General features: G+C 40.9%; 1 protein-coding gene across 3 annotated transcripts in view; it reads right to left on the bottom strand.

The window, feature by feature from the left end:
• Positions 1–14,005, bottom strand: part of LOC137521806 (sialic acid-binding Ig-like lectin 12) — a 142,936-nt gene that overhangs the window by 92,270 nt on the left and 36,661 nt on the right. The gene's annotated exons all lie outside the window — the stretch shown is intronic.

The raw sequence follows: 14,005 nt of genomic DNA on the forward strand, positions 1-14,005 counted from the left end.
ACATTGCTGCCATTCATGCACTCTTAATGGCAGAGGCCTAAAATCTGCTACAGTCAGTCACTGGGAGACTGGGGTTTAAATTCTGAAGGGATCAGGCCAAAAACAGCCAATTAGATTTGTTTAATTTCAATGGTAAAATGCAAAAATGTTCAAATTCAGTAAAGATGCGGAGCCAAAAACAGCCAGATTTCTTTGCTGGATAAACTGCTTCCATTAGCACAATTTTGATGCCACGAACCCAAAAGCTCACAAACTTGGTCATTGAGTAGTGACTTTGTGTCCAGGTTACAAAAAGTGGGCGGAGCCAAAAACAAATTTCACTGGGAAAGTGTAAACTGCAGCCCTTCTTACACTGGTTATGGCTGGGTTCACAAACTTTGCCCAGATGGTCACTGAGCGACTGAGATTAATATTCAGGGAAGTGTGTGGAGCCTATAATAGCCAATCAAAATTCACCTGTTGATTTTCAAGTGGAATATTTAAATTGCTGCCATTTTTACACTGTTAATAGCAGATGCCTCAAACCTGCTACAGTTGGTCATTGGGTGACTGGGGTTCAAATGTGGGAGAGGGGCGGAGCCACAACAGCCTATCTGATTTGTTTAATTTCTATGGGAATATACAAATTATTGATGCCAAGGACCCCAAATCTCACAAACTTAGTCATTGAGTGTTTGTGCGTTAGGGTTAGAAAGTGGGCGGAGCCCACACCAGTCAAATACATACCCGGGCAACGCCGGGTCATCAGTGGGTGGAGACAAATACAAATTTCACTGGGAAAATGTAAACTGCAGCCATTCTTACATTGTTAATGGCAGGGTTTTTAAACTTTGCACAGTTGGTCACTGGGTGACTGGGATTAATATTCAGAAAAGTGGGTGGAGCCTACAAAATTAGGCTTCACCTATTGCTTTTCAAGGGGAATATTTAATTGCTACCATTCTTGAACTGTTAATGGCACAGGCCTCAAACCTGGTACAGTTGGTTATTGGGTGACTGGGGTTCAAATTCAGAAAAGGGTGTGGAGCCACAAACAGCCAATCTGATTTTTTCATTTCAATGCAAATTATTGATACCAAAGACAGCAAAGCTCACAAACTTGGTCATTAAGTAATTGTGTGTTAGGGTTAGAAAAAGTATGCAGAGCCAACACCAGCCAAATACATACCCGGGCAACGCCGGGCAATCAGCTAGTCCTACTAATATAATAAATGGGAAAGTTCGGATGTTTGGATGTTTGTTACTCGATCACGCAAAAATGGCTAAACGGATTTGAATGAAATTTGGTACACACATAGTACATTACCTGGAATAAAGTATAGGAACTTTTTATTCCCATAACCAAAGGGGGGCGGAGACAAATACAATTTTCACTGGAAAATGTAAACTGCAGCCATTCTTACACTGTTAATGGTAGGGTTCTCAAACTTTGCACAGTTGTTCACTGGGTGACTGAGATTTATATTCAGAAAGGTGGGTGGAGTCTATAAAAGCCAATCAAACTTAACCTATTGCTTTTCAAGGGGAATATTTACATTGCTGCCATTCTTGCACTGTTAATGGCACAAGCCTCAAACCTGGTACAGTTGATCATTGGGTGACTGAGGTTCAATTTCAGAGAGGGGGTGGAGCCACAAACAGCCAATTAGATTTGTTTCATTTCAATGCAAATTATTGATGCCAAACACCGCAAAGATCACAACTTGGTAATTGATTAATTGTGTGTTAGGGTTAGAAAAGTAGGCACAGCCAACACCAGCCAAATACATAAGCGGGCAACGCCGAGTCATAAGTGGGCGGAGACAAATACAAATTTTACTGGGAAAATGTAAACTGCAGCCATTCTTACACTGTTAATGGTAGGGTTCTCAAACTTTGCACAGTTGGTTACTGGTTGACTGGGGTTAATATTCAGAAAAGTGGGTGGAGCCTACAAAAGGCAATCAAAAATTACCTATTGATTTTTCAGGGGAATATTTTATTGCTGCCATTCTTGCACTGTTAATGGCACAAGCCTCAAACCTGGTACAGTTGATCATTGCATGACTGGGGTTTACATTCATAAAACAGGGTGGAGCCACACACAGCCAATATGATTTGTTTCATTTTAATGCAGATTTTTGATGCCAAAGACCGAAAAGCTCACAAACTTGGTCATTGAGTAATTGATTAATTGTGTGTTAGAGTTAGGAAAAGTGGGCGCAGCCAGCACCTGCAAAATACATAATCGGGCAATGCCGGGTCATCAGTAGGCGGAGACAAATGCAATTTTCACTGAGAGAATGTAAACTGCAGCAATTCTTACACTTTTAATGGTAGGGTTCTCAAACTTTGCACAATTGGTCACTGGGTGACTGGGATTAATATTCAGAGAAGTGGGTGGAGCCTACAAAAGCCAATCAAAATTCACCTATTGATTTTCAAGGGGAATATGTAATTGCTACCAATCTTGCACTGTTAATGGCACAAGCCTTAAACCTGGTACAGTTGGTCATTGGGTGACTGGGGTTCAAATTCAGACAAAGGGGTGGAGCCACAAACAGTAAATCAGATTTGTTTAATCTCAATGCAAATTATTGATGCCAAAGACCGCAAAGCTCACAAACTTGGTTATTGAGTAATTGTGTGTTAGGGTTAGAAATAGTAGACGGAGCCAACACCAGCCAAATACATACCTGAACAATGTTAAGAAAAAAATGGGTGAAGAAAAATACAAATTTCATTGCGCAAATGTAAACTGCAGCCATTCTTACACTGTTAATGATAGGGTTCTCAAACTTTGCACAGTTGGTTACTGGGTGACTGGGATTAATATTCAGAAAGTGGGTGGAGCCTATACAAGCCAATCAAAATCCACCTATTGATTTTTAAGGGGAATATTTAATTGCTGCCATTCTTGCACTGTTAATCACCTGTACCTGGTACAGTTGGCCATTTGGTGATTGGGATTCAAATTCAGAAAAGGGGTGGAGCCACATCCAATCAGATTAATTTTATTTCATTGCAAATTATTGATGCCAAAGACCACAAAGCTCACATACTTGGTCATTAAGTAATTGAGTGTTAGGGTCAGGAAAAGTGGGCAGAGCTAACACTAGCCAAATACATACCCGGGCAACGCCGGGCGTCCAGCTAGTATATAATATACATAAAGACCCATCCAGCTTTCATGCACAATAATACCCTATCTATGTCTAAATTATCACACACAAAAAAACAATAGATCCTTAATTACCTCCACCAGTTATTACCTTTGGTAAAGAACTGAAACAAAACAAAGAAAGGAGAAAACACACACACACCACACCACCACACATGCACACGCAGCACATACACGCACACACACACACACACACACACACACACACGCCATACCACACACACCACATATACTACACACACACTACACACACACGTACACTACACACAGAAAGACGCTCACTACACACACACACACACACACACACACACACACACACACACTACACACCACCAACACACACACACACCACACATGCACACTACACACACACACACACACTACACACACACACACACCACCAACACACACCACACATGCACACTACACACACACACACACACACACACCACACATGCACACTACACACACACACACACACACACACACACACACACACTACACACGCACACACACCACACATGCACACTACACACACACAGACACGCACTCACACACACACACACACACACCACCACACCACACACACACACACACACACATGCACACTACACACACACACACCACACACACGCACACTACACACACACACACACACACACACACACACTACACACACGCACACTACACACACGCACACTACACATGCACACTACACATGCACACTACACATGCACACTACACACACGTACACTACACACACATGCACACTACACACACACGCACACACACACACTACACACACACACACTACACACACACACACACACATGCACACTACACACAGACAGACGCACACCACACACACACACACACACGCACACTACACACACACGCACACACGCACACTACACACACGCACACTACACACACGCACACTACACACACACACACGCACACACACACACTACACACACACACACACATGCACACTACACACAGACAGACGCACACCACACACACACACACACACACACACCACGCACACTACACACATGCACACTACACACACACACGCACACTACACATGCACACTACACACGCACACGCACACACCCCACATTACACACGCACACTACACACAGACACACGCACGCTACACACACACACACATATATACACGTACTTCATATCATCTCTCAACCTACTTTTACACAATTCCTCATTCTTTTTTTATTGAACCCTCCTCCCCATTACGTCAACATAATGTCCCTGTATTCTTCTGTGCAACTACCAATTGAGCTAATTAAATGCACATGATAATGCGTCCCCAGAAGGCTATACAGCAAAACCAACAATTCATGTGGAAAGATGCCTTCTCTTAGAGACAATATGTGAACACAATGCAATCCATTCAATTATGATGTAAAATTATAAATGTTTATTAAGGACTTGTCCAGGAACATCAAGAATTAAAAATATCTAAAACCACCCTCTTAAACCGATTATAATCGGCAATCTCTCCAGGAGCTAGGGTCAAAGCAGTGACAAATCATTATAAGTGACTAGTGCATGAAAAATATTATTGCACAAATCCCTTCACTGTCATACCACCAATAAATATCCTACATAACTACCAATCAAAAAAACAGCTTGGACAGACAAGCAATGCAAGATCTGATTGACTTAATGGATGAGAATCAACCAAGAACACAGGTGGGTAATACACCTTTTAGACCAACCTCAAAATTCTTACCCTCTCTCAATGTGTGCCCCGAGGTCAAAATCTTTTTCGACTTGGTCTGCAGAGATCTGGAGTTATTAGATCAACAGAATATAAGAGGTCCCCAAAATTTAAGCCATCAAGAGAAGCTAGCCCTTAAAAAATTACGGAATAAGAAAAACATCCTTATTAAAGAGGCAGATAAGGGTGGCAATATTGTTATTTGGCCAAAAACAAAATATTTAATGGAGGCCCATAGACAACTAGACAACCAACAATTTTATACCAAACTTAGATCTGACCCCACGAAAAAGTTCCAGACAGAACTGAGCAGAATTTTGGATGACGGATTAAGGAGTCTGGTAATTAATGACAAAGAAAAGAACTTTCTATGGGTGGCCAAACCAATAACCCCCACGTTCTACATGTTACCCAAGGTCCATAAAGATGCCTCAAATCCACCAGGAAGACCGATCATTTCAGGCATTGGGGGCCTAAATGAAAGATGCAGCCAGTACGTGGACTTCTTTTTGCAACCACATGTCACAGGACTTGATTCATACATAAAAGACACAGGTGACTTACTCTCAAGGATCGATGGCTTAGAGATACAAAATGATACCCTGTTGGTCACATGTGACATTGAGTCACTATACACAATCATCGACCATAAACATGGATTGGAAGCCGTCCAATATTTTCTCGAGATGGGTAGTGTTGGTGACACCAAGCTATACATGTTTGTTTTGGAGCTGTTAAAATTTGTATTGACAAAGAACTTCTTTCTATTCGACAAACAATATTATTTACAACGACAGGGAGTTGCCATGGGCATCAAGTGTGCCCCTTCGGTGGCAAATCTTTTTTGGGGCAAGTGGGAACGGGAAGTGGTGTGGGCAGAGTCGATGGAGAGATACCACCCCCATATTTTGGGGTGGTATCGCTTCATTGACGATTTGTTCCTACTCTGGCAGGGACCAAGGTCCTTATGTGAAAGGTTCCTGGAAGATCTAAATAGCAACCAACTAAATATCAAACTGACGTATAGCATCTCCAACCAAACAGCGGAATTTTTGGATCTAAAAATCCGGAAGAATGAAATGGGAGCATTACAAACTACAATCTATCGGAAGCCCACATCAGTAAATAGTCTGTTGGACTTTGGCTCATATCATACAAAAAATTTGAAGATGAATATTCCTACGGGACAATTCATTAGAATCAGGAGAAACTGCTCCACACAGGAAGATTTTGAAAAAGAAAGCATTGATTTGAAAAAAAGATTTAAGGATAGGGGATATCCCAAAAAATGTGTGGAGCAGGCTGCTAGACGAGCCAACAAAACACCCAGAGAAGCTCTTCTCACAAGCCGAATTAGAGAAAAGGAGAAATCTATCACCAGATTGATAACCCCGTACAATACAGCATGGCAACATATTCGAGGAATTCTTAACAAACATTGGTCAGTGCTGACGAATGACAGCACTATTAGACAATGCATTACACCTCGAGCAAGCATAACAGCGAGGAGAGCACCAACACTCAAAACACTATTGAGTAGAAGTCATTTTACACAGGAGGAGATGGGACATGGCATCACCGGCAACTACAAATGTGGCAGATGTACAGTATGTCCACATATGAGGGTGACAAAGACGTTCAGGAGTACAGCCACGAACAAACAATTTGGGATCAGACAGTTTATCAACTGTCAGACAAGTGGAGTCATCTACCTTATGGAATGCCCCTGCGGCAAACAATATGTCGGCCAAACGAAAAATCAATTACAGATACGGCTGCAGAAACACATGTCCACTATTCGCCTGGCTGAACGTGATCATAGAGATGATAAAACACTCACAACGGTCGCAGAGCACGCTTTATTTTATCATGGGGGGTCTATTCAAAATTGGACTTTTGTGGGTATAGAAAAGGTGACTCAGGGTGAGAGAGGGGGAGACATTACTGTGAATTTACTAAGAAGGGAGCTTAAATGGATACACAATTTAAAAACCAGACAACCTCGGGGCCTCAATGAGGAGGCGAGTTTTGGTTGTTTTTTGAATGCATAGGCGATTTGTACTAACATAATTTTCCCTTTTGGATTTCTTAGTATCTTAGGCTCAGGCTGTAATACCTACATATACCATTCCTATGAAGACAACCAAAAGGTATAAATCGTCTATTTTGATCCTTTGCCCCTTTCTTTTCTTGTTGGACTACTCTTGGGCTGATCTAATATATGCACTTTACACGGAGGTGTCATGTACTGTGGTGAGCAGTGTATGATTACCTGTTTTGCACTGTCGGGGTTGGTGTTTGGTATACTGCATGTTTTTTCTTGTAAACAGCATGATATCCACAACTGATAACCTTGTTTGTGTATTGTGTGGTCTTGCGGTCTGGTGCTGAGGTCCAGATTTATGTATACCATCTATATATGTAAATTTCCTTTTTATGATTATTTATATATTTCCTCTTTTCCGCAGTACACCATCAATAGTACCTATAATAGGTGTGTTTGCAGTTTCCTGGAGATCTTTGTTGGGAGCCTGCATATTCTGGATGGATGAATTCATGAACCTCACACATGAAGAATGTTAATATGCTGCAGTATATTTTTTGGACATAAGATGGCAGTAGTTGATATTCATTTTGCATGTGGATAGAAACTATAACACTATATGTATGTTTTTATGTATAAAACCACCGTATATGTATATTCTATAATTGAATCCAAAATGTTTCAATATAATTATGATGTTTTTTTTTCATTAAACGAAATATATGGTACCACTACTGTATACATAATATTCGGATTTGGGTGCGCTCCTTGGAACGCACGGAAGTCCGACAGGGAGGCAGTGCGTGCTGATGTCATAGTGACTCAGTTACGCTCTGTCTCGCGTGGCCACGCAATACCGGAACGCGCAGTCATAGGAATCCTTTTAAGGGCTTGCAGACTTCCCCGTAGTTAGCCTCCATAGAAGCAGCAGAGCGCTGCGACCGCGTAAGGCAACCTTCCCCCCTCTCCCTCCAGCAGCTGGGACCATATACACATTACTGGTAAGCACGGCAGCACGTTACTTTTCATTGCACAAGTATAACTTATTGTGATATTGCTGTTTCACCACAGATTGTTTTGCAATTGGTCTAGTGTATTGTCTACACAAGTTTGTTTATATTCAGATAGCACGCAGCACTTTTCTTGTTGTTCACAGTTTATTTTTTATGGTAGATTTTTGATTGATAGTTATGTAGGATATTTATTGGTGGTATGACAGTGAAGGGATTTGTGCAATAATATTTTTCATGCACTAGTCACTTATAATGATTTGTCACTGCTTTGACCCTAGCTCCTGGAGAGATTGCCGATTATAATCGGTTTAAGAGGGTGGTTTTAGATATTTTTAATTCTTGATGTTCCTGGACAAGTCCTTAATAAGCATTTATAATTTTACATCATAATTGAATGGATTGCATTGTGTTCACATATTGTCTCTAAGAGAAGGCATCTTTCCTATAGAATTGTTGGTTTTGCTGTATAGCCTTCTGGGGACGCATTATCATGTGCATTTAATTAGCTCAATTGGTAGTTGCACTAATTAGTTTTTGAAATCTCTTTGATTTCTTTCAGAGCTCCCTTTATTTGGTGGTTTTATGCAACATGAACACACTTACTTGAATCTCTGGAACAGGGATGGTCAGATCAGCTTAGATCCCTGTTTGATAGAGTTCCCTCTGGAGTAGGTGAGGTGGCACCGGAGGCTTTTAGGAGACTATGTAACGATCTCAAAGACACACATATATTGTACATAAAAACATGGTGGAACACAAAGAGTCTTGAGAACTACATGGAGGAGGATATATATCCTCGAGGACTTAGTGCAGATATTTCCCTCATGGCAGTTGGAAAGTGATGAGAAAGCAAATTGGGAAAAAGGCCTAGGAAAATGTTCCCGTATTATAGTCAATATGCTTTTAACTTTGGACCGTAAGTTGCTGGATGCAACCAGATTGAAGATCACAGACTTACAAACAAAAATCAGTACATTTGATCAAAGTAAATTGGTAGAACCATTTTTGGTAAAATTAAAGAGAGATATCAAGACGGTGGAGACTGAGATAATAAATAATAATAAGAAAAAACTAGACAGAGACCGGACGGATTACAATTTAAAGAGAGCATATAGATGGAGCCACAGGGGAAACCCTAGGGGCAATAACATCCTCAGGAGGCCCAAAAAACCTAGGGACCTTCACAAGAGGCCCAGACAGCAGGGAGGAGAAGATGGGGAAGATGAGGTGGGGACCTCCAGATCAGTGATTACAGAGTCCAGCGACCCGGGAGAATCTGAACCAGACAATTATCGACGCAATTTGAGGAAACGGGGCATAGATGTCAGACCAAGAATTACAAATAAAAAACCACGACAACACACAGGACATGGAATGAGTGATCCAAGTCAAGCCTCAGAGGTACTGAAAGTTATTAATCTTTCTGAAACTACATTTGACGAACATGAATTGGCAGTCCTTCAGAAGGGACTGTCATTTGCGCCAACTAACGATTTTGATTACTTTGAGGTCCTAAAGGATGTTTACCTCTTTTGCAGGCGTCTGGTTCTGAAAAAGATGTTTGACAAGACAGCACGGACAGCCGGACAAATAGAAGAGGAGTTTACAGACAGCTTGGACAGACAAGCAATGCAAGATCTGATTGACTTAATGGATGAGAATCAACCAAGAACACAGGTGGGTAATACACCTTTTAGACCAACCTCAAAATTCTTACCCTCTCTCAATGTGTGCCCCGAGGTCAAAATCTTTTTCGACTTGGTCTGCAGAGATCTGGAGTTATTAGATCAACAGAATATAAGAGGTCCCCAAAATTTAAGCCATCAAGAGAAGCTAGCCCTTAAAAAATTACGGAATAAGAAAAACATCCTTATTAAAGAGGCAGATAAGGGTGGCAATATTGTTATTTGGCCAAAAACAAAATATTTAATGGAGGCCCATAGACAACTAGACAACCAACAATTTTATACCAAACTTAGATCTGACCCCACGAAAAAGTTCCAGACAGAACTGAGCAGAATTTTGGATGACGGATTAAGGAGTGGGGTAATTAATGACAAAGAAAAGAACTTTCTATGGGTGGCCAAACCAATAACCCCCACGTTCTACATGTTACCCAAGGTCCATAAAGATGCCTCAAATCCACCAGGAAGACCGATCATTTCAGGCATTGGGGGCCTAAATGAAAGATGCAGCCAGTACGTGGACTTCTTTTTGCAACCACATGTCACAGGACTTGATTCATACATAAAAGACACAGGTGACTTACTCTCAAGGATCGATGGCTTAGAGATACAAAATGATACCCTGTTGGTCACATGTGACATTGAGTCACTATACACAATCATCGACCATAAACATGGATTGGAAGCCGTCCAATATTTTCTCGAGATGGGTAGTGTTGGTGACACCAAGCTATACATGTTTGTTTTGGAGCTGTTAAAATTTGTATTGACAAAGAACTTCTTTCTATTCGACAAACAATATTATTTACAACGACAGGGAGTTGCCATGGGCATCAAGTGTGCCCCTTCGGTGGCAAATCTTTTTTTGGGCAAGTGGGAACGGGAAGTGGTGTGGGCAGAGTCGATGGAGAGATACCACCCCCATATTTTGACGATTTGTTCCTACTCTGGCAGGGACCAAGGTCCTTATGTGAAAGGTTCCTGGAAGATCTAAATAGCAACCAACTAAATATCAAACGGACGTATAGCATCTCCAACCAAACAGCGGAATTTTTGGATCTGAAAATCCGGAAGAATGAAATGGGAGCATTACAAACTACAATCTATCGGAAGCCCACATCAGTAAATAGTCTGTTGGACTTTGGCTCATATCATACAAAAAATTTGAAGATGAATATTCCTACGGGACAATTCATTAGAATCAGGAGAAACTGCTCCACACAGGAAGATTTTGAAAAAGAAAGCATTGATTTGAAAAAAAGATTTAAGGATAAGGGATATCCCAAAAAATGTGTGGAGCAGGCTGCTAGACGAGCCAACAAAACACCCAGAGAAGCTCTTCTCACAAGCCGAATTAGAGAAAAGGAGAAATCTATCACCAGATTGATAACCCCGTACAATACAGCATGGCAACATATTCGAGGAATTCTTAACAAACATTGGTCAGTGCTGACGAATGACAGCACTATTAGACAATGCATTACACCTCGAGCAAGCATAACAGCGAGGAGAGCACCAACACTCAAAACACTATTGAGTAGAAGTCATTTTACACAGGAGGAGATGGGACATGGCATCACCGGCAACTACAAATGTGGCAGATGTACAGTATGTCCACATATGAGGGTGACAAAGACGTTCAGGAGTACAGCCACGAACAAACAATTTGGGATCAGACAGTTTATCAACTGTCAGACAAGTGGAGTCATCTACCTTATGGAATGCCCCTGCGGCAAACAATATGTCGGCCAAACGAAAAATCAATTACAGATACGGCTGCAGAAACACATGTCCACTATTCGCCTGGCTGAACGTGATCATAGAGATGATAAAACACTCACAACGGTCGCAGAGCACGCTTTATTTTATCATGGGGGGTCTATTCAAAATTGGACTTTTGTGGGTATAGAAAAGGTGACTCAGGGTGAGAGAGGGGGAGACATTACTGTGAATTTACTAAGAAGGGAGCTTAAATGGATACACAATTTAAAAACCAGACAACCTCGGGGCCTCAATGAGGAGGCGAGTTTTGGTTGTTTTTTGAATGCATAGGCAATTTGTACTAACATAATTTTCCCTTTTGGATTTCTTAGTATCTTAGGCTGTAATACCTACATATACCATTCCTATGAAGACAACCAAAAGGTATAAATCGTCTATTTTGATCCTTTGCCCCTTTCTTTTCTTGTTGGACTACTTGTTGGACTACTCTTGGGCTGATCTAATATATGCACTTTACACGGAGGTGTCATGTACTGTGGTGAGCAGTGTATGATTACCTGTTTTGCACTGTCGGGGTTGGTGTTTGGTATACTGCATGTTTTTTCTTGTAAACAGCATGATATCCACAACTGATAACCTTGTTTGTGTATTGTGTGGTCTTGCGGTCTGGTGCTGAGGTCCAGATTTATGTATACCATCTATATATGTAAATTTCCTTTTTATGATTATTTATATATTTCCTCTTTTCCGCAGTACACCATCAATAGTACCTATAATAGGTGTGTTTGCAGTTTCCTGGAGATCTTTGTTGGGAGCCTGCATATTCTGGATGGATGAATTCATGAACCTCACACATGAAGAATGTTAATATGCTGCAGTATATTTTTTGGACATAAGATGGCAGTAGTTGATATTCATTTTGCATGTGGATAGAAACTATAACACTATATGTATGTTTTTATGTATAAAACCACCGTATATGTATATTCTATATTTGAATCCAAAATGTTTCAATATAATTATGATGTGTTTTTTTCATTAAACGAAATATATGGTTCCACTGCTGTATACATAATATTCGGATTTGGGTGCGCTCCTTGGAACGCACGGAAGTCCGACAGGGAGGCAGTGCGTGCTGATGTCATAGTGACTCAGTTACGCTCTGTCTCGCGTGGCCACGCAATACCGGAACGCGCAGTCATAGGAATCCTTTTAAGGGCTTGCAGACTTCCCCGTAGTTAGCCTCCATAGAAGCAGCAGAGCGCTGCGACCGCGTAAGGCAACCTTCCCCCCTCTCCCTCCAGCAGCTGGGACCATATACACATTACTGGTAAGCACGGCAGCACGTTACTTTTCATTGCACAAGTATAACTTATTGTGATATTGCTGTTTCACCACAGATTGTTTTGCAATTGGTCTAGTGTATTGTCTACACAAGTTTGTTTATATTCAGATAGCACGCAGCACTTTTCTTGTTGTTCACAGTTTATTTTTTATGGTAGATTTTTGATTGATAGTTATGTAGGATATTTATTGGTGGTATGACAGTGAAGGGATTTGTGCAATAATATTTTTCATGCACTAGTCACTTATAATGATTTGTCACTGCTTTGACCCTAGCTCCTGGAGAGATTGCCGATTATAATCGGTTTAAGAGGGTGGTTTTAGATATTTTTAATTCTTGATGTTCCTGGACAAGTCCTTAATAAACATTTATAATTTTACATCATAATTGAATGGATTGCATTGTGTTCACATATTGTCTCTAAGAGAAGGCATCTTTCCTATAGAATTGTTGTATTCTTCTGTATCCATATATTCACTCCAAATTGCCCATTTACTATTTTGGGCCTCCTACCTACCAAGTCGCATTGCTTTTTGCTCTTCAGCTTCTCTTAGCATATGGACTCTAGCCAGCCAATCCTAAATGGTTGGGGGATTTGGATATCTCCACTTGACTGAGAATAAGCTTTTAGCAGCCATAAGTAACTGAGGAGTCACAACCCTTTAATACCTAGAAAAAGATTGGGGCATTCAATGTAGTAACACTGTTCACACACATAAAGCATTTGATCCCAATATGGCTGCAAAATAGGGCATCCTATACTAAATGTAATAAAGTGTCACTGCCTCCGCAACCCATCCACCATCTATCCTCCATTCAGTGGCATAACTACAATTCATGGAGCCCCCCAGCAAAACTTTGATGGCACCCGAAAATGTTCACACTCTTTCCTTTGCCTTCCCTTGGTGCTCTTCATGGCCTTGGGGCCCATCTCATAAAAAATATATCCAGTAAGAGACAGGAAACCAAAAAATGCAATTAAACTTTTTTTCTTTTAATATTCCAAAAAAGTGCAAAAAACTGTATACAAAACATCCAATCCATATATCTATCCATCAAGAGAGAATATCACGTGTTATAGTGCATATTATAATTTTTTTGTCCAAAAAAGCAACAACACTGATTTGTTTCGGGTCAGCGACCCTTCTTCAGGCCTTTATATAATGAAAATCTGCACAGAATAGGTAGGATAATAATCCTCATCTGGTCATTTATTAAGCGAGGACAAACCACCATATAGAAGACAGGACCGCATAACAGCAGGATGCCGAGACGTGTCATGGTAGGTGTGG

This window comes from Hyperolius riggenbachi, chromosome 6, assembly GCF_040937935.1.
Source record: "Hyperolius riggenbachi isolate aHypRig1 chromosome 6, aHypRig1.pri, whole genome shotgun sequence".
In the NCBI taxonomy this organism is placed as follows: Eukaryota; Metazoa; Chordata; class Amphibia; order Anura; family Hyperoliidae; genus Hyperolius; species Hyperolius riggenbachi.